The 20,697-nt window shown below is 40.7% G+C and overlaps 1 pseudogene; it reads right to left on the reverse strand.

Annotated features, from left to right (window-relative positions):
* The window catches only part of LOC113927841, an 83,576-nt pseudogene extending 68,411 nt beyond the window's left edge, over positions 1-15,165 (reverse strand).
* Between the last annotated feature and the right edge of the window lie 5,532 nt (positions 15,166-20,697).

The following is a 20,697-nucleotide window of genomic DNA, read 5'->3' on the forward strand; positions in this document are numbered from 1 at the left end:
GATTTGTATGTTCACTTCTTCATAGTATCATTTAATTTGTGCTTCTATCTCCCATAATTCCTGAAAACTGTCTAAGATTCAAGTAAATTCAAGTATGTTAGCTGCTTATGCAAAAACTAAATGGCATTTAAAGATATTATTTCAGCAAAATACCTTACGGATTTTTTATAGGTCCAACTCTGATTCTGGCTCTGCTGGGTGCATACTCAAATGCCTAGCATTTGTAAAGTGCTCCATGATACTTCCTTCTCCTGCAGGAAGTTGTTCATGAATGATTATAAGGATTTGGAAAATTTTGGCACTAACAGACAAAAAGCATTCATTCCTAGTCATTGTCATAGGGGGACTTTGAAAATCTGAAAGTCCTTTGCCCAATAGATGTCAAATTTGAGTAGTTGAGTGTAACAAGCAAACTCCTAGAAAATAACAGAAATAACAAGCCTAAAACTTATTCACTTATTTATAGCATGGTTACTCTTTCACTTACCAAGTCTTAATTACTTTAAATTTCTAGAGCTTGCTAAATAAATTAACCTTTTTGGAAATCATACTCATTTTTTTTATGATTTTTAAATTTATTTTCGAGAAAGAGAGACAGAGAGTAGGGAGGGAGGGGCAGAGGTAGAGAGAGAGAGAGAAAATCTTGAACAGACCCCTTGCTGAACACAGAGCCTGATGCAGGGCTTGATCTCACAACCCAGAGATCATGGAGCAGGAATCAAGAGTCAGATGCTTAACCAACTGAGCCACCCAGGTGTCCTGAATATGCATTTTTTAAAGTAATAAATCATTTATTCATTCACTTAGTCAGCTTATTCATTCATTAAAAACAATTAAATGCCCACTTAGTGCAAAGCACCATTGTAGGCACTGGGAAAAGAGATAACATCTTGACAATTATTTAAATGTTTTCCAATTCAGTTAAAAGTAGCCAACATTTAATACATGTGTATACAGTATTCAATACTGAACAAGGCTTTGTTATGATACAAAAAAATGCTAAACGATATCACATGCTGTCCTGATATCTCTTAGTCTAGTGGTTGGGACAGACTCACCCATGTCATTCTAGAGCAACTGTGCTATAATAGGGAAACGGACAAGATATTATTGATATAAAGGAGTGACTGAGATCATTTCTAACTAAAGTCTCTGGGCCTTTCATTTCATTAAAACCCTTATTTGGTGGCAATAAAATGCTACAAGTAACTATGTTGATAGGTATTTTATTCATTTGTATTAAAAAATTGGGGTTGTGTTCCAAAAGGGCATTCATCACAAAGTTATGAGCATTTTTTAAAAATATTAAGAATATTTTTTTATTTAAAGCATGACAAACTGATGAATAAACTTCTGGTCTATTCTTCCTCTTCTTGATATTCAATTTTTATTTAAGGAAGAAAAATAAAAATAAATAACTCCTCATTTCTATTCTCCAGGACAACTGCTATTTTATGCAAACAGTATGTACCTATGGGTATATGACCATAAACTTTTAGTTTTATTGAAATAAATTATAGACATACTGTTCTGCATTTAATTTTTTTGACAAATAAAAATTGTATACATTTAATAGGTACAACTTATTTTGATATACATATACATTGTGAAATGAATGATCACCACAATCAAGGTAATTAACATATCTATCGCCTCACATAATTACCCCTCCCTTTTTTGGGAGGCGTAAGAACATTAAGATCTACCTCTTAGCAAATTTCAGTTATACAATAAAAAGAATGAAACAAATTCTGGAGCTAAAAAGTACAATGAATGAAACTGAAAATGCAATGAGTTTATTTTTGAGCAGAATGCTTTGTTGCTTTTTCACTGGTGCTTTATCATTTAATTCAATGCTCTTGAGAGATAAGTGATGCAGTTTCCTATTAGTATTTGTTTGCTTTGTTTTTCTGTTACGTGGAGCTCTCCTCCCATCCCCCTTCCCTTCTATTCCAGAACCATATTCAGTGAGAAGTGCAGGCTGAGTGAACCTGTGGGAAACAGATAAATTTCAGATTGAAGACATTACTGCAAACCCATTGTCCAGGCAAATAATGTAGTGGTATTATACAGAAGCTTGACCAGGGACTAGTAAATTTTTGAATGAATAAGCTGAAGAAAAATAAAGTCAAAGTCCCAGATCTCTATTTCTTGTTTAATACAGAGTGTGTAAGGCACAGAAGCAGGTTTTGCTAGGCATCCTGACATAACTAGACAAAGATAGAGAGAAGCACAGGTTCACAGTGGTCCACTTTATTTTCCTTAGCTGGCACTACCCGACACAGAGTATGAGCAATCACATTTTGGAACTTCTGACTTGGAGCATGGTGTAAGAGATAAAGTCTTAAATATATGAGAAGGAAAGTGTTTAAGACCTGGCTTGGCCTCTCATTAGCTCTGCAGACATGGACAAGTCACTTAAATCCTCTGAACATCACTCTGAGTACAAGATGGGTTGAGAATATTTTAAAAAGCGTGTTGTGGGGGTGCCTGGGTGGCTCATTCGTTAAGCGTCTGCCTTCGGCTCAAGTCGTGATCCCAGGGTCCTGGGATCAAGCCCCGCATCGGGCTCCCTGCTCAGTGGGAAAACTGCTTCTCCCTCTCCCATTCCCCCGGCTTGTGTTCTCACTCTCACTGTGTCTCTGTCAAATAAATAAATAAAATCTATAAAAAAATAAAAATAAAAAATAAAAAGCGTGTTGTGAGAATCACATGGGATCATGAAAGTAAAAGAAGTCTCAAAGGTATATTGGGGCGCCTGGGTGGCTCAGTCGGTTAAGCCTCTGCCTTCGGCTCAGGTCATGATCCCAGGGTCCTGGGATTGAGCCCTCCATTGGGCTCCCTGCTCAGCGGGGAGCCTGCTTCTCCCTCTCCCTCTGCCTACCTCTCTGTCTACTTGTGCTCTCTAGCTCTCTGTCAAATAAATAAATAAAATCTTTAAAAAAAAAAGAAGTCTGAAAGGTACAAAAAAAATAGATGTTACAATCTGTCCTCTTGTTCTCTTGGTAATATGTTCTGGACATTTTTTTTTTCCAAATAAAGGTTTGTTTGCTTTTGTGACTAGAAATGTTCACCTACTTGAAGTAAAAATAGATATAGACACTTCTCTTTAACAATTTAGAGTGTAAAGAATATCAAATCAGCAGGTGGTGTTGATGAGCCTGAATTAAAGGAATCACAGGTGTGGGGACTCATCGAGGAAGTGGCAAAGGGTTAATGAGTTTGGAATACCACTTATCCTCTGTCAGTTAAGGGGGCTATCAACCATCAAGTTAGAGTTCAGAATCTGAACATAGGTTGAGGAAAGAATAAACATATAAATTTGGAAAGGAAAATAGAACCTGGCTGAAGTACAAGACAAGACAGAGAGGAAACAGAAAGAGAAAGGGAGAGAGGAAGTGGGGAGAAGAGAGTGAGAGAGAGGAAAGGGAGAGAAATAGGACTCTGGGTGCCATTGGTAATCTCTAGAGCTAAACCAGAGTTTCTCAACTTTAGCTGCATGCTGGAATCACCCATGACACTAAAAATACAGATGCCTGGGTTTCAGCCCCAGAAATGCTGATTTAATTGGTCTGGGTTGGACTTTTAAAAAGTGCTGCGGGTGATTCTAATCTGTAGCAAAGCTGAGAACCACTGAACCAAAGCATTGCCTCTCCAACCTGAATGAACGTACAAGTCACCTTGAAAATGCAGGTCTGGAATAAAGCCCGAGATTCCAGCTCCTAACAGGCTCCTAACAAGCTTTCTTTAACTTCTAGACAGTTTTAGTGAGGTACTTGAAAAAGTGATAAAATGTTGATGATGAGAGCTAACATTTAATGAATGCTGTTGGGGAGGGAAATTTTTTCTCTATCCTCTAAAGTTCTTCTGGCTGGTCTAAGAATTAAACTGGCCTGAGACAGATTAACAGTAGAAAATCAAATTGAATTACTATGTACAGGCAATCCACATAAACATGAGAGATTCCAAAGACAGGCAAAACAAGGTATATATGTCATCCTGAACTAAGGAGAAAGGGAGTAAGTGTTGGGGGCTTCAGAGGGAATGAAGGCAATTCACAGGAAGAACGGGAAGAGCAAAGACTTGGTAAACAGATGTTTGCTGGGCCCTCCAGAAACAATGGGACATAGAGAGGAATTTTAATAAACAGACTTTGCTAAGTTCCTCCTTGACTACCACCTCTAGTTTATATCATAATGTAGTTATCTATGATGATAGGTCTTTTTCAGGAACATGTCCTCTATCTAAATATTTTTAGACAATTAGGGGGAAGGTCAAAATTTCTTCCTGAGTCTTTTGGGCCTTGATTGTTTTCAACTTGAAATAATTTGCATGCCAAAGTGACACGTCTTGGGGCAACTTGTGCTGAACCCCTAAATACGTGCCAGACACTGTACTGCATGTTTCCAGAGTTAATTTGTTAAAATCTCCAGGACAACCTAAAAAGTGTTAGTATTATTATTAACCTGGTATTACAAATGAGGGAACTGAGGCTTAAAAAGTTAGATATCTTACCTAAGTTTATAGGTAAGGAAATATATTTGAAGTCTGGTAGTCTGACACTGAGCCTGAGCTCTTAGTGACTCTATTTTCCTGATGTTGAAATTATTCTATAGTCTATGGTCATACTACCCTGAACATGCCTGATCTTGTCTGAAATGATTCTGTAGCCTTACTTTTTAAATGTTAGATATACCACAGGAAAGAAAATCTGAAAGAAGGAAGCAAATCTGGAAAGCATCTGCAGTATTAGTGTAGATATAAATGAGATTAAAACCCAGAACCTGTCTCATGGCTTTTGGCTATGGAAACAGCTAGGAGTGGCATGAGAATTGTTGCAGAGAAAGCATCAATACTTCAGTCCGGATAAGTCAAGTCACAGATTTTGCCAAGGTTAACAGCTGTGGGCTCAACTTTGTTCATTATATCATGTGAGGAAATTTAAAAATTCTAAAGCCTAGGTCATATCCCAAACCAGATAGATCAGACTGTCTGGAATAGGAACCATACATTAGCATTTGGTAAAGCTTCCCAGGGATTCCAAATCACAGCAAAGATTGCTGATCACTGGTTTTGGAGTATGGGGTCCTGGGAGTAAATTGATGTCACTGATAATAGAGTCCAAATGCACATTTCCCAGGCAGCCTATTCTAGCAGCTGGAGCTATTTTCTTTTCTCCTCTGAACCTCCTTGGCTTCTATCTCTACTTCTTTGAGAACGTAGACCACATTGTGCCTTTAAACTGGATATTTGTGCCTTTATTCAACTCTTTTTGGGGAAGGATTTTACAAAAGGTTTTCCCTAGACAGTGTCCTCAGGAGAAGTCATCCTAAAGGATTCCATGGTCAAAGCAGTTGAATTAACATTGCAACAGAACCCAATAAGGGTTTGTCCACCCAGTGTGCAGCAAGCCAATAAAAACTGACACCAAGCACTTACAGTGAAGAAAAATAGGCAGTTTATTGGTGTGGTGCCACCCAGGGGAACAGGGAGCTAATACGCCAAAGTCCTGAACTCCCAGATGGCTGGCAAGTGAGGATATTTAAGGACAAAATTTGGGGTAGGTGTCTCCTGAAACGGTAGACACCACTGATGGGAGGACCATGAGGTCATCCTGGCAGGTGCTCTGGTACCACTTCATCTGCCTCTGTAGGTCTTTTCTCTCTCTCTTTCTCTCTCATTTTTTAAAAGATTTTATTTATTTATTTGAGAGAGAGAGCAGAGCGAGAGAGAGGGAGCATGAGTTGGGGGCGGGGCAGATGGAAAGGGAGAAAGAGACTCCCCGTTGAGTGGGGAGCCTGACTTGGGGCTGGATCCCAGGACCCTGGGATGATGACCTGAGCCAAAGGCAGCCGCTTAACCTACTGAGCCGCCCAGGCGCCCCAGGTCTTTTCTCTCTTGAGAAAGACTTGGAATCTGAAAAATATCTTTATTCCTTATGTTAGCAGTTTCATGAAGTATATTTGGTGATTATATGTAAGCTAGTGAGGTTGCATTCCTACAAGGTCCTTGGCCAGTCCAGGCATGCCTGGGAGAAATATGACCTCTAGCGGTCATTCTTTCATCTGAATTGGATGCCAGATTCAACATTGTGTGCATATCACTCTCTTAGAGACTTCCAATGAATATTGAAATTTTTAAAAAGATTTTATTTATTTATTTGACAGAGAGAGAGAGACAGCAAGAGAGGGAACACAAGCAGAGGGAGTGGGAGAGGGAGAAGCAGGCTTCCCACTGAGCAGGGAACCCCATGCGGGGCTCCATCCCAGGACCCTGGGATCACGACCTGAGCTGAAGGCAGACGCTTAACTGACTGAGCCACCCAGGTGCCCCGAATATTGCATTTAAAAGCTCTAAATTGTTCTGTAATAAGGAAGCATCTTTAGTTTTGTTTAGCTGGGAGTTTACAAAATCATTTGAACATAAAATACTCTTAATATTTTCTTTTTATACATAAATTTTGGGGGGAGAAGATTCTAGTTTAGAAAAAAGGATGGGCTTATAGAATAAGATCTGGCTACAAATCTAAGAAAAAGTACTACCCAAACTTATAAGGTTATTGTGAAGGATAAAATCAAATGAAATAATAAATATACTAAGTAATAATAAATTAAATGATACCACTAACTTAACAGGTCTATTATAGTTCCTGTCGCTATGGGCTCCTTTCTTTTTCATCTTTGTAGTTTCAAGAGCATCTAGGACAGGTCTTACCTTTTACACACACACACACACACACCAGTCATAGCATATTTCTTCTTTAAAAATGGTAAGAAAGGGACGCCTGGGTGGCTCAGTTGGTTAAGCATCTGCCTTTGTCTCAGGTCATGATCTCAGGGTCCTGGATCAAGCCCCACATCGGGCTCCCTGCTCAGCGGGAAGCCTGCTTCTCCCTCTCACTCTGCCTGCCACTCCCCCTGCTTGTGCTCTTTCTCTCTCTGACAAATAAAGAAATAAAATCTTAAAAAAAAAAAAAAAGAAAGAAAGAAATGGTAAGAAAAATCCCTCAACTCACAGGTGGTTGTCAGGAGCACTAAATGCCACTGAAATTGACAATCTCTTCTGCATTCCCTTTATTATTAATGGTTATAGAGTAAGAAGAAACTATTGAAGACAATCTCCCCTTGAAATTTAGCATTTGTTATCGATTGATTGGGTACTTACTGGGCATTTACTATGTACAGGCAGATGTAAACATTAGTAAAACATGGTCATTTATGGACTCACTGCAGTGCCTCTTGCTACACAGTTCTCTTCTGTCTGGCCAGGCAGGCTGACCATGCTGCAGATGCAGGCAGTGGTGAGCCCCAAACAGATCACTTCCGCTTTTGTGTTCCTGGACATTTGCACATGTGTCTAGTTTTTGAATTGCCTGTGAACTCTTAGAACAGAGTACAATGCCTGGCTCTCTTTCAATTAGCTTCCTAATGAATCAAGTATGGGATTCTTCATAGACAATACAAGAACAGTGGGGAGTGTGATGGAACGTAAAGAGAAAAGGATATCCGTATCTATATGGAGAGGGAAAGATAAAGAGTAAAAACCGGTGATTTCTGTTGTTGTTGTTGAGAGCACAAAGAGTTCATCTGCCTCTCTGTTCCCACCCTGCCTCACTTTGTATTCAGTTTAAACCCAGCTCCTATTAGAGCAGACTAGTTCCGTTGGAAGATGAAGAGCAATGAAGTCAAGAAAGTTCTTCATTCCTTAACAGTTGCTGTTTAATGTTATTTAATGTAACTTTTCTTCCTCTACTTGCTGGGTTCTATGGGGGCTTCCTAGGCCATGAGGGATAAGCTATTAGTTTATTATACAATATGTGAACCAAGAGTATAGGGAGGAGCATTTTTTTTTAAATAGATTTTTCTACAAATCTCAAGGTCTGCTTCTTCCATTTTTTTTTTAATCTAGTGTCTATATTCATAATCTTAAAACAATGATTCTCAAACCTGGCTGCATACTAGAAACTCTGGGAGATGAGGCCCAGATGTGTTTTATTTATTTTTAAGTTCTCTGGGTGTTTCCAAAGCGCAGCCCTCATTAAGAAACACTGCCTTAGATGGACATCACTATATTTTTCACATTTCTTATTATTAACTTCATTTAAAACCTTAGGCTTGAAAGGCCCTGATGATGCTGGTTGTCTGTTTCCAACAATGAGTTTTACTTCTGCCGGAGGAAGCACAGTTGAAAATCATGAGACAGTGAGGTTCCTATCCCAACCTCTGATTCCCACTAGATGTGTGAAATGCTGTGATACCCATTTGTACATAAAGGTCTCAGGAAAGAAAAGAACCTCATTCATGCCTTTGGCCAGGTGAGTCAACAAAGTAGCTATTGGTACTTTATTTAAGATCTCTGGAAGAACTTGCAACAATTCTCCAAGCAGTTACATGGTCAAAGAGGGCAATGGTATGTGCATAGATACCCCTTTCTAACTTTATTTTTTAATATAAAAACAAAGTATTTGCTAAAAAAATAAATTCACCAATATTTCAGGCTTTATTTCCAATATGGTGAAGTGATCCTATGATTTCCAAAATGTGAAAAGGATTGTCCTCTCTCTCCTCTACTTTGGGCAGTGGGGATGGAGTGCATTTTTAATATTCAGTCGTGGTTTAGAAATCTTTCTAGACTGTAGCTTAAGTATAATCAGCTTGGAAATATTTTTATTTTATGTAAAATACACAGAGATGATGTTTCCTAAGCTTTTGATAAATATTTTTGGAGATAAAATTAAAACCTGTCTAGTATTTATGTTGGTTATAAAGAAGAGAAATATAGATACTTTTGATTCAAAGTGACACTGCTTTGTACTTTATACATAATGCTCTGCAGTATCATTATTTTAACATACAGAAGAGCCAGTGAAAATTAAATTTGTCATTCAGTTTTTCCTGCCTATGCCAACCAAAATGGTAAACAGCAAGAAGATAATCATATTTTCCCATTGGGTTAGCCTTTATATTTAGGCAAATTTAGAATAGTTGAGTAGAAAACGGAAGGTGGATAGTATTTATAGTCTCTGAGGTTTCAGAGCTCAGATCTATAGATTCAAACCTGGGGGTAAAAGAAGCAATGAGGATTGACAGTCTTTTTGCAGATAGAACATGCTGAAACAAAAGATCATTTGATCAGTATTTTACTCTCTATTAGAATGGGTAGGAATTCTCTGAAAATCTGTACAGCAGAGGACCTGATCAGAAAAGTGAATATAGGGTTGCCTGGGTGGCTCAGTCGGTTAAGTTTCTGCCTTTGGCTCAAGGTCATGATCCCCGGGGTCCTGGGATCAAAGCCCACATTGGGTTCCCTGCTCAGCAGGGAGTCTGCTTCTCCCTTTCCCTCTGTCTACCACTCTGTCTACTTGTGCTCTCTCTCTCTCTGTCAAATAAATAAACAAAATCTCTTAAAAAAAAAGAAGAAAAAAAGAAAAGTGAATATAAATGATGCCATGAATTACAACCCTCTTGTATCTTGAATAGTCATGTCAACTTATAGGGTTCATTAGGCACTGCTAATGTGAGTCACTCCCTGGTCACAGCCCCTTTATCACTTCCACATTTCTGGGTCTTGGCCTTGTACCTCTGAGCCTTTCTTTTGCTGGGGAGGCTGCAACATTCTCTCCATTAAGGGTATGCTCTTTACAGGAGAAAGAATTTGTATCTAATCAAGTAACAAATGATATTTATTTCTATAGGAGAAGTAGATTGTATTTCATCAAGTCAGGTATTGCCAGTCTGAATGAGCAATAATTGCTCATAGTAGATGTCCTCCCTCCTAGAGAAGTATTCATTGTATCACTAGGGCTCTGCAGTAATCCTGTGGATGTATGAATTTCACCCTCTTCCTAGCTCATTGTGCTTTAACTAGTTATTTAGCAAGTTAAGCAGTAAGAAGAGACATTAATTGATATTTGGTTAAAACTTATAAGGATGTTAGGAACTTTAGTGATGTTTTCAATCATTTAGAAATGCCTTCCCTTGGGAAGCCTGGGTGGCTCAGTCATTAAGCATCTGCCTTTGGCTCAGGTCATGATCCCGGGGGTCCTGGGATTGAGTCCCGCATGGGGCTCCTTGCTCAGTGGGGAACCTGCTTCTCTCTCTCCCACTCCGCCTGCTTGTGTTCCCTCTCTGGCTGTGTTTCTCTCTGTCAAATAAATAAAATCTTTATAAATAAACAAGTAAATAAATAAATAAATAAAAGTGCCTACCCCCAACTCCCTGGTGCCTGGGTGCCCCAGTCAGTTAAGCATCGGATCCCTGATCCCAACCCTGCATTGAGCCCCCCACTGGGCATGGAACCTACTTAAACAAAGAAACAGAAAAAGTGCTTCCTTCCCCCCATCACCAAAAATTAAATATCTTACTATGGAAAGATTAAGGTTATTTTAAGTCACCTCTAATTACTTTGGGGTGGCAGAAGCTTCCCTGGAGGCCTGGAAGCACTCTTCAACATTACACTAGATTTTGATAAAAAGATTGGTCAGAAAACTCTGTGCTATAAGTTTCTGTTATGTACTAGTGAATGTGGCTACGTGGAAGCAGATTGTAGTGAAAAACTGAAAAAAAAAAGGAAACCTATCAAAAGAATCTGTACTAGCAAGTGATGTGGGAAACAAAGGCAGAAGAAAAATTATTACATTTCCTTACTACTTACAGCCCACTGACAAGTCCTTGAAACAGGCAGGGTGACACAGCGGTCTCCATATTAAGACTTTGCTAAGGGCAACAGGTAATCTACACCCTGTAATCCCACCCCCCAGGATGCTGTAAATCTCCTTTAACATATAAAAATTCCTTGGGAAACTTCCTTTATCTCTACCCCCAAGACACATGTTGGCAATCATTCTCCAAGCATATGAACCACCGATATACATCTGAAGGGTCTCATGACTCAGATTTTATTAGACAGTAATAAGTGACTTTTTCCCAACAAGAGCTAGCCCCCCTCAAGGTCCTGGAAACCTTGCTTCCAAATTCCTTAGAGACTTCTGCTATCCCTAACCCCCTCCCAACTTGAAAGGATATGATGGGCCCCTCCTCATGACCCCAGTGCAGCTCCTTCTGCCCACGGGGCCTGTCCCCGGGCTTTAATAAAACCACCTTTTCGCACCAAAGACGTCTCAAGAATTCTTTCTTAGCCATTGGCTTTGAACCCTAATATTCTTTCCTACATCAGCAAGTACTGTGTTTTCTGGTGCAGTCGAGGTGGTGAATATGCTGAAGATACAAGAGACATTGTCAGCTGAAAGAAAATCAACCTCAAAGGAGGTTAGTAAATGCTTTATTTATTGTCTTACTAAGGACGATAATTCAGGAAACTATCAGGCTGCTCTGAAGAACTTTTCCGAAGCTTCTTAGCTATAAGGGATTATATATACAAAAAGGGAAAGGGGTATACATGCTAGCAAGCAGTTCTCCAAATACTGAGTCCAAGGTTGAATCTATTACTGTTGTTAAAATTAAGATTTACTGATTTCCACACAGACATGAGAAAGACCCTTAGGTCATCTTAATACGTTATGTTTCTATCTTATCTAATTGTTTATAATATTGCTTGTGTCAGGGGGCAGAATTCCTGCCCCCTTTAAGGGTCCTTCTAGCTGGACTAAGAATCAAATTGACATGAGACAGATTAACAGGAGAAAACTGATTAATAGTGTACAGATGGAGAATCCACACAGACATGGAAATTCCAGACAGGCAAAATGAGGTGTATATGTCATCCTGAAGGGGGCAGGGGTCTGAGAGTTTAGAGGAACGGTATGCAGTTCAGAGGGCAGTAAGAAGAGCAGATGTTTGGTATTTAGATATGTGCCCTGCCATACAGATGGGTCACTCAGATAAAATTTATTTCTGGTAATACCTATTATTTTAGGGAACACCTCCAATTTAGATTCTTCTATGTAGTTAAAGGACAGGCAAACATTTTTCTTAAGCCTGCAGGTTCTTGACAGAACCTTCAGCTCAAAATAATCTTCATGTCAGAGTGGCCAATCTTGGGATGGCCTGCCCTCGGCCCCTACACTGACTTATCTTTTTTTAACTAGTTTTGTGGTTCCTCCTGTTTTTTATTCTTCCTTGAGGTCACTTGCGATGGTCACAGAAGGCTGACATTAGTTGCCTACTCAGTTTTAGTGCACAACTTAGAGGTTTGGATCGTTTACCATCAGTAAGGTAAACACTGGATTCTGATGATCCTGTGAATTCTGTCCTCACTTACGAGCTGTGTGGTCCTAGGCACACTACTTGTATATCTAAGCCCCAGTTTTCTTACCTATAGAATGGGGATAAGAACTGTGGCAGAGACAGTGAAACATGTTCACCTTTTACAGCTTTAGGAATTAGGATGACTCCATTTCCCCCCTCCCTTGCAGGTGGATTTCAGGGGACATGGGACTGGCCGTACACTCTCAGTCTGGCTCAGGCAAACATCTTACACAAACCTCCAGCTCACACATTTCCCTTACCACAGTGACTTAGAGACCACATGTCCCACCTGGGGTTGCTGCAGGCATGAAAGAGAGTGGCCTAACCTGAATGTGAGTTTATGTGAGCATGAATTAAGTATTATTTTATTAAGGTGCTGAAATTGAAGACTCCTGGGAACAATACTGGGGGAAAATGGAATGTAGGTAGAATATGTTAACTGCATGTAGGCCACTATTGATCACTGTGGTAGAATTTTAGGCACGTGTTGTACAAGATAACTGTAGTCGATAATAGAGAACACTTACACAGTCACTTAAATGTAATAAATTACTGTTGATAGGCATCACAGGATGTATTGCTCCATTATACTGTTTTATTAACTCACTGACTGAATAGAGATGTTTTTCAGAGTTACAATCTTTGAATGGAACAGATCCCTTTTCAACCAGACACACTGGAGTCAAAGAACAGAAGATAAGATGTCAAGAACATGATTTCATTCTCCACCAATCATTGAATGCCATTCTGATGAAGCAGCAGAAGGCTAGCTGAAGACAAAGCATAAGCTGACACTCTCTAACCTCCCCTCTCTCCCCCAACTCCTGGGCGGGATTTGTGTGACATTCTTCCAGGAAGCTCCCAACTGTCTTCATGTTAATGATTTACTAGAGGGAAAAACAACCTTAACTTGATAATGGCAAGGCCATAAGTATCCAGAGCATATCAAAGTTCTTTTGAAAAACCTCCCTTTTTCCTTACCTCCCCCAACCCCTTAGTATATAATCAATTGCTTCTCATGACCCCAGTGCAGTTCTTTCTGCCAACGGGGTCTGTCCCCAGGCTTCATAAAACACCTCTTTGCACCAAAGACATCTCAAGAATTCTTTCTTGAGAGCTGTCAGCTCTGGACCTCACTCCACCAAACCTCACCTATATTCCAAAATTACATCAACTACACCCAGATACCCTAATTTTTGCCTTTAAAAACCCTCACTTATAAGACCCAGGGAAGTTTGGGATTTTGAGCATTATTTCCCTGTTCTCCCGGGTGGCACCACACCAACAGTCTATATTTCTTCACTGCCAAAGCTCTGCGCACATTGGGCGGACAAACTCTGGTTTGGTTTGGTTCTAAGATTTCGGTCCTCTCTCCCATCCTTCCCTTCTCTTCTTTCTCCTTGCTCCCTCCCCTCCACTCCCCTTCCTTTCCCTCCCTCCCTCCCTTTCCTCCCTTCCTTCCAAGGCGGTTTGGAGTAGTGAGGTTTGGAGCCTACAGCCAAGAAAGAATTCTTGAGACATCTTTGGTGCAAAAAGGTGGTTTTATTAAAGCACAGGGATAAGACCCGTGGGCAGAAGGAGCCGCTGTGCCGGGGTTGTGAGGGGTGGCTGGTTATAGACTTTGCAGCTGGGGGAGGTAAGGACAAAGGGAAGTTTCCAAAAGGACTTTCATATGCTAAAGAAGACTCACAGCATCCTGGAGGCCTAGCTACTGTCCAGCTAAGGTCATTTTTCCCTCTGGCAAAGCATTAACATTAAGACAGTTGGTAGCTTCCTGGAGGAATGTTATACTCTGCCTGCCTCAAGGATTTGTCAAGAGGTGGTAGGTTATAAGGACATTTAATTTTATCTACATTTCCTTCTGCCTTTGTTCCCCACATCATTTTCTTCTTTCCTTCCTTCCTTATTGATACTAAGCACAACCTAGCATATCCTGATTAATGCAAACTTCACACATTTCACACAGTTGTAAGAATTAAACAACATTAAGGATATAATACTGGGGATATAGGGACACATAATAAGTTTATTACATTTATTATTTTATATCACACAAACTCATTATATTAGAGATAACAACGCTGGGGCTTAACGGAGGTAAGTGATTTACCCACAACCAAACAGCTAATTTGAGTATAGCTAAAAATTTCCAATCTAAGGTTCTTTAAAATATATTGCAATCTGCCCCCAAACCACATGTACCACTTCAGTGAAAGAGACATTTAAATACATCGAATCTGTTGAATGAGTTTAATCTATTGAAAATAACAGCTGAATTATTTCAAGAAAGTAGCTAACATGAGGAAGTTTTAGTGATAACCTAGCAATGTTGCTCTCAATCTTGTAATCCTTGGGTGGTACTTGATGTAGGAAAGATGTTAGGGTTCAAAGCCAACAGCCAAGAAAGAATTCTTGAGACTTCTTTAGTACAAAAAGGTGGTTTTATTAAAGCCCTGGGACAGCACCTGCCGGCAGAAGGAGCTGCACTGGGGTCATTTTTTTTCTTTTTTTTATAGGTAGAATTTTTTTTTTTTAAGATTTATTTGAGAGAGCGAGAATGAGAGAGAGAGTACACGAGAGGGGGGAGGGTTAGAGGGAAAAGCAGGCTCCTGGCTGAGCAGGGAGCCCGATGCGGGACTAGATCCCGGGACTGCAGGATCATGACCTGAGCCGAAGGCTGTCGCTTAACCGACTGAGCCACCAGGCGCCCCATCTTTTTTTTTAAGACAAGAGTAAATATATTTCCAAAAAAAGCAAGCAGGGCCATCCGTCAATCATCCCCTGGCGGTGTGCACACCCCATGTCGTTTTTAAAACTCTGCCACCAAGCGGAAGCCACGCAGAGCCACAGGGTGGGGCTGCCATGCCCAAGCACACACGTGCAGCAGGAAGTGCTCACTTTCTCCCAACTGTTTCTGCAGCATCTGCAGCTCCTGCTGAGCCTCTGCCAAGGAGACCATGGGTGTCTCACAGCAGCCAAGGAGGGGAGGGCCAGTGGGGCTAAAAGGCAGGAAGCTGGGTGGAGCTGAGGGCAGTGGCGCCTGGGGAAGGCTAACCAGCGCGTGTATGGAGGGAAAATGAAGGCCTGGATGGGCCTGGCTGGCCTCCTGGGCGGGGGGTGGGGGGGGTTCTGGGGAGCTGGCAAGCTGATGGGGTTGCTGCTGGGTTCGGCCTTAACCCCCCGAGGTGCACTGATTGCTGATGGCTTAGGAGACAGGACAGCGGAATGACTCGAATGATGGATGGAATCTCAGTGACCAGGCAGAGCCTTCTTCTCTTCATAGTGTGTCTACTCGCTGGCTACATCCATGTCAGAGCAGGCTTCCAGCTCATCAGACAGGAAGGAGGAGCTGCTGGGAGAGCCCTGGGAGTCCGACGAGGCATGGCTGCTGGAGGGCGTGAGGGACGGGCATCCAGCTTGGCCTGCAGGACGCCGATCACTTTCTCCTTCTCCTGCAGCTTCCTGCTGAGCCTGAGAGCCAGCGGTTCAATTCCATTATATACTTTCAAGTTGGGAGGGGCTTAGGGATAGCATAAGCCTCTCAGGTATTTTGGAAACAAGGTTTCCAGGATCCTGAGGGAACTAGCTATTGTTAGGAAAATGTCATTTTTATTGTTTAGTAAACCCTCAGTCATGAGACCCTTCAGATGTATATTGGTGGGTCATATGCTTGGAGGATGATTGCCAACATATATCTTGAGCAGGGAGGGGGTTGAGATAAAGGAAGTTTCCAAGGAATTTTTATATGTTAAAGTAGACTTACAGCATCCTGGGGGTCAGGCCTGAGATTACCTTTGGCCTTTAGCCAAGTATTAACATCAAAGCAGCTGAGTTCCTAGAGGAATGTCACTCCCTGTTTCAGTACTCGTGAGTGCGGCGTAAGTAGTGAGGAAATTTCATAATTTCTCTTCCTCCTTTGTTTCACACATCAGTACTTATTAGTAACTTAACTATCACTATATCCATTCATGAAATTTTTCACATTTTTGAGGAGAGGGGTCATTCCTTCTTTAATTTTTTTTTAACTTTAAAGTTCTTTTTTTAAAAAAGATTTTTTTTATTTATTTATTTGAGAGAGAGAATGAGAGAGAGAGAGAGAGCATGAGATGGGGGAGAGTCAGAGGGAGAAGCAGACTCCCCGCTGAGCGGGGAGCCCGATGCGGGACTCGATCCCGGGACTCCAGGATCATGACCTGAGCCGAAGGCAGTCGCTTAACCAACTGAGCCACCCAGGTGCCCTAACTTTAAAGTTCTTTTAGTAAACATTCTAGAAGTAATAATAATCTTCTTAAAAAAAAAAAGTGACCGTTTGAGAAATTCCCAGAAAACATGTTACTTTAGGATGGCATGTTAATTATTAAATTACACATTCATAGAATATGTAGGGAGGGGGCATATTTTGCCACCCCCAGAAATGCCTCTTTGGCATATTGGTTAATTTAAGCTGGTTATTTTTAAGAAATCTCAAACACGAGAGAAACTCTGAAATCCAAGTAAAAGTTATCCTTTTGTAAAGATACATTTACATATATTAGGGAAATCTCCATTTGTAAGGCTATCTGCTTTGCTGTAAAGGAAGAGGAGGGATGATTCTAAATCTCTAGAACATCTTATCAATGGAAAAGACAACTACTTAAATCTGCATAACAACCTTACCCTTGTTTACTGTGCTTTTCCTGGTAACCTCCCATAACTGACTCCCCAGCCCCAGTATCTGCTTTTAGCTTTGGCTGAAGATATTAAGGTGATGTCTTTGGCCATTCAGGGAGTTACTCACTTTTCCTGGGTCTCTCTCAGGTATACAGAAGGTATACACGTTACTGAACTTTTGTTTGATTTTCTCCTGTTAATGTCTCATGTCAATTTGAGTCTTGGACCAAATCTCTACCCTTTTTGAAGGGTAGAGGAAAAATTTTCCTCCCCAACACCCTTACAAATGGAAATTTCTCTTATAAATGTAAATATTTCTTATAAAAGGGTAACTTCTACTTCATTTTCAGAGCTTCTCCTGTGTTTGCAGTTTCTTAAAAATAACCAGCTTAAAATAAACAGTATGCCAAGAGGCATATCTTGGGGTGACAGAATTTGCTACCTTACAAATACCATAATTACTGTAAATATTTTTTTTTTACTTCAAGTAGTTTTCTAGCATTTTTGTAAATTACTACAATTAAACAGTGATTTTGAGTTAGAATTTTTTTCTGTTGGTAGATTTCCATTGTGAGTTAATATGCCGTGATGATTCTGCTTGTGGATAGGGCAAACTTCTGTAACTGTAGGAAATCTAAAAGCCCTTTGGGAGAAAATTCATACCTAACTCCCAACTGGTGATTTTGTAATGGAACTAATGTGAGTCTGCTCTTCGGTGAGTTACAGGTAGAGTACTACCCAGTGGAGTTGTCACAAAGGAAACTTTATTTGCAGCAAATAAGGAGATCACAGAACATAACTTCCAAGTCCAGGACTCTCTGAGCAAGGATGAGTGCGTTCTTTTTATTTAGAGTTAGGATGAATATTCAGAAAGGCAAGCTTTGTCATCACACGTAAAGGAGGGCATTCAGTTGCACAGGCTTACTTAGGAAACATGCCTGTATATGTGTCCTATGTTATGTTACTGAAGCTTGTACCACTCCGTAGGGAGCAGAGGTAACTGTCGGGACAGGGAGAAGGGGCTATGGGCATGTTCTAAAAGCCAGGGCCTGCATAAACTGGTGGGGGTCTTGGGCTCAGTATCTCAGCTAAATAATTCAGGGCCTTACTTCCTTTTGATATAGCACTGGGAGTTTTACCATTGATTTATTGTCTCTGTTATGATTAGGCTCTTTCCTGGCCTGGTAGAGACTCAGTTTTTGCATTTTCTTTATTCCTTAAAACCCTTAACTACTAAGGTTTTTGCATTTCTTTGTAATTCTGACACCTCCTAGAAAGTTCTGCAAGACGTGCATAGATCTGGGAAGTAGGGCATATGTAAAAGAAAATAGCTGGGTGCCTAAAACTGACTTCCCTTGTGTCCTGAAAGCTAAGTCTCATCTTTCTTTTCCTGGGGACCCCTAACTCTTTCTGCTTACATTTCTAGAGCAGGCAATATAAGTTTTCTATGATGTTGCTGTTCAGACCAAGTGTGCTTGTTTGTTATCAAGAGCTTACAGAAAAGTTTTCAGTGTACTATTTAAAAATAGTATCAGTGGGGTGCCTGGGTGGCTCAGTCGATGAGCATCTGCCTTCGGCTCAGGTCATGATCCCAGGGTCCTGGGATCGAGCCCCACATCGGGCTCCCTGCTCCACGGGAAGCCTGCTTCTCCCTCTCCCTCTGCCCCTGCTTGTGTTCCCTCTCTGGCTGTGTCTCTGTCAAATAAATAAATAAAATCTTAAAAAAAATTAATAAATAAAAATAAAAATAGTATCAGCCCAATTTTCAGCACAGTGTGGTGGTTCAGAGTATGGGCTTTGGAGCTCAGGGAGTGTACTACAGTTCCATATCCCACTAGTTTTGTGATCTTAGGCAAGTTACTTCAATTTTTTTTGAGCCTCAGTTTTCTCATTTATAAAATGAGAAGAAGCCCTACCTCAAAGGATAGTACAAAGTTAAATGTGGCATAAAATGTAAATGTAAAATTCAGGGAATAAATAATAATTATTATCAAATAACTGATAACACAATCTTAGAAACCAGACTAAGGAAATATTATATATACTGGAGCACCTGGGTGGCTCAATCAGTTAAGCATCCGGCTCTTGATTTTGGCTCAGGTCATGATCTCAGGGTTGTGAGACTGAGCCCCGTGTCAGGCTCCATGCGGTGCGTGGAGCTTGCTGGATTCCCTCTCTCCCTCTCCCTCTGTCCCTTCCCCCAACTCGTGTTCGCAAGCACACACACTCTAAGTAAATAAATAAATAAAATCTTAAAAAAAATAGAAATATTATATATAGGATAAATCTTTGGTGTGGAATAATTCCTCACACTACTTATAGCATTCAAAAAGTTTTAAACAATCTAAGTGTCTAACAGTAAGTGTGGTTAAAAAACTTACAAGATATCCATAGAACAAAGTTTATGGAGTATTTTTGTTAATATCAACAAGAAATGCTTTTGTCCTTTTCACATGTGAATATTAAGTAGGTCACTTTAATGATTTACTCTAAGCCCTCACATGGCAAAACATGGTATTTCCCAATTGTGTTGAGTCTGAAGAGAAAACATATAATTTCATATGCTTTCTTATAACTTGCACAGAGCCTGCGCCTCTGCCTTCCTGTTTCAGCCGTTGCTTTGCAATCTCTCTCTCTCTCTCTCTCTCTCTCTCTCTCTCTCTCTCTCTTTTTTTTTGGCTGTTGCCTGCAGTTACTTGTCCCTGTGGATGATCCCTGCATAGCCATTTCTCCCCATCTATTCCTGGCTTGAACGGACAGCATGGTGGCACTGATCTACTCTTGACCTCTAACATCCTTTGAGACTCTCTCCCTTGCTGTGCTTAAAGCTCAGTATACCCTGCTCCTGATCTCTGTTATTGATGTTATCTGCACCATTTACCAGGCTGGCCCTCTGCTCAGCTATACCAAAACAGGGATCTGACCCTCGAGATCTACAAAACTTATTTTTCCTGTTGACCTACAGGAAGATCCCTGCCCTTCTCGTGGCTTCTTCTAAATTTTACATGTGGGGAGGGGGGTTTGGGGAGTGGTAGTTGGAAAACTTGTTAGACCTCTAGAGATCCGTTCTTGCCATTGAGCCACACAGACGCTCCATCACTGAGTGCGCTAGGCTTTGAGCTTATTCACCACCTGTCTGCCCAAGCCCTGCTGGTGATTCTTGCACGGCCAGATTCCATTCCCTTTTCTCCTGACTTTACTTGTTTTCCCTTTCAGGTCATCTATAGCCTCTCCCCCTAACCTGGCTTGCACAGGACCATCCCATCTATCAGCTAAGCTTTATATATTTGAACTTGGTGCATCTTTGAATCTCTCAGTTGGGAACCAGGTATAAATTATTCCCCAAAGAGTTCCTGGATCCAGATTCCATGGGGATAGGGAACTTTCTAACTCCATGAGCAAGTGATTCCTCAGCTCTGATCAAGTGGAAATCCTTGCTTAGGTCATAATGGAAAATTTAAAAAGCAGGAAAAAAATTATAAATAAAAGATGATCCTAACTCTGTTAGAACCAAACTTATTGGCATGAGAATCACTAGGAGAAAAAAATGTCTGTAATGTTAATATTTGGATGACATGACTATAGATTTTTTTTCAATTCTCTAAATTTCTACCACACATTCTATTGCTTTTTTTTTTTTAAAGATTTTATTTATTTATTTGAGAGAGAGAGAGCATACAAGTGGGTGGAGTGTCAGAGGGAGAAACAGACTCCCCGCTGAGCAGGGAGCCTGATGTGAGGCTCCATCCCAGGATCCTGGATCATGACCTGAGCCAAAGGCAGACGCTTAACCCACTGAACCACCCAGGTGCCCCTCTATTGCTTTTTTAATAGAAAAATG

This window comes from Zalophus californianus, chromosome 7 (assembly GCF_009762305.2).
Source record: "Zalophus californianus isolate mZalCal1 chromosome 7, mZalCal1.pri.v2, whole genome shotgun sequence".
Classification (NCBI taxonomy): Eukaryota; Metazoa; Chordata; class Mammalia; order Carnivora; family Otariidae; genus Zalophus; species Zalophus californianus.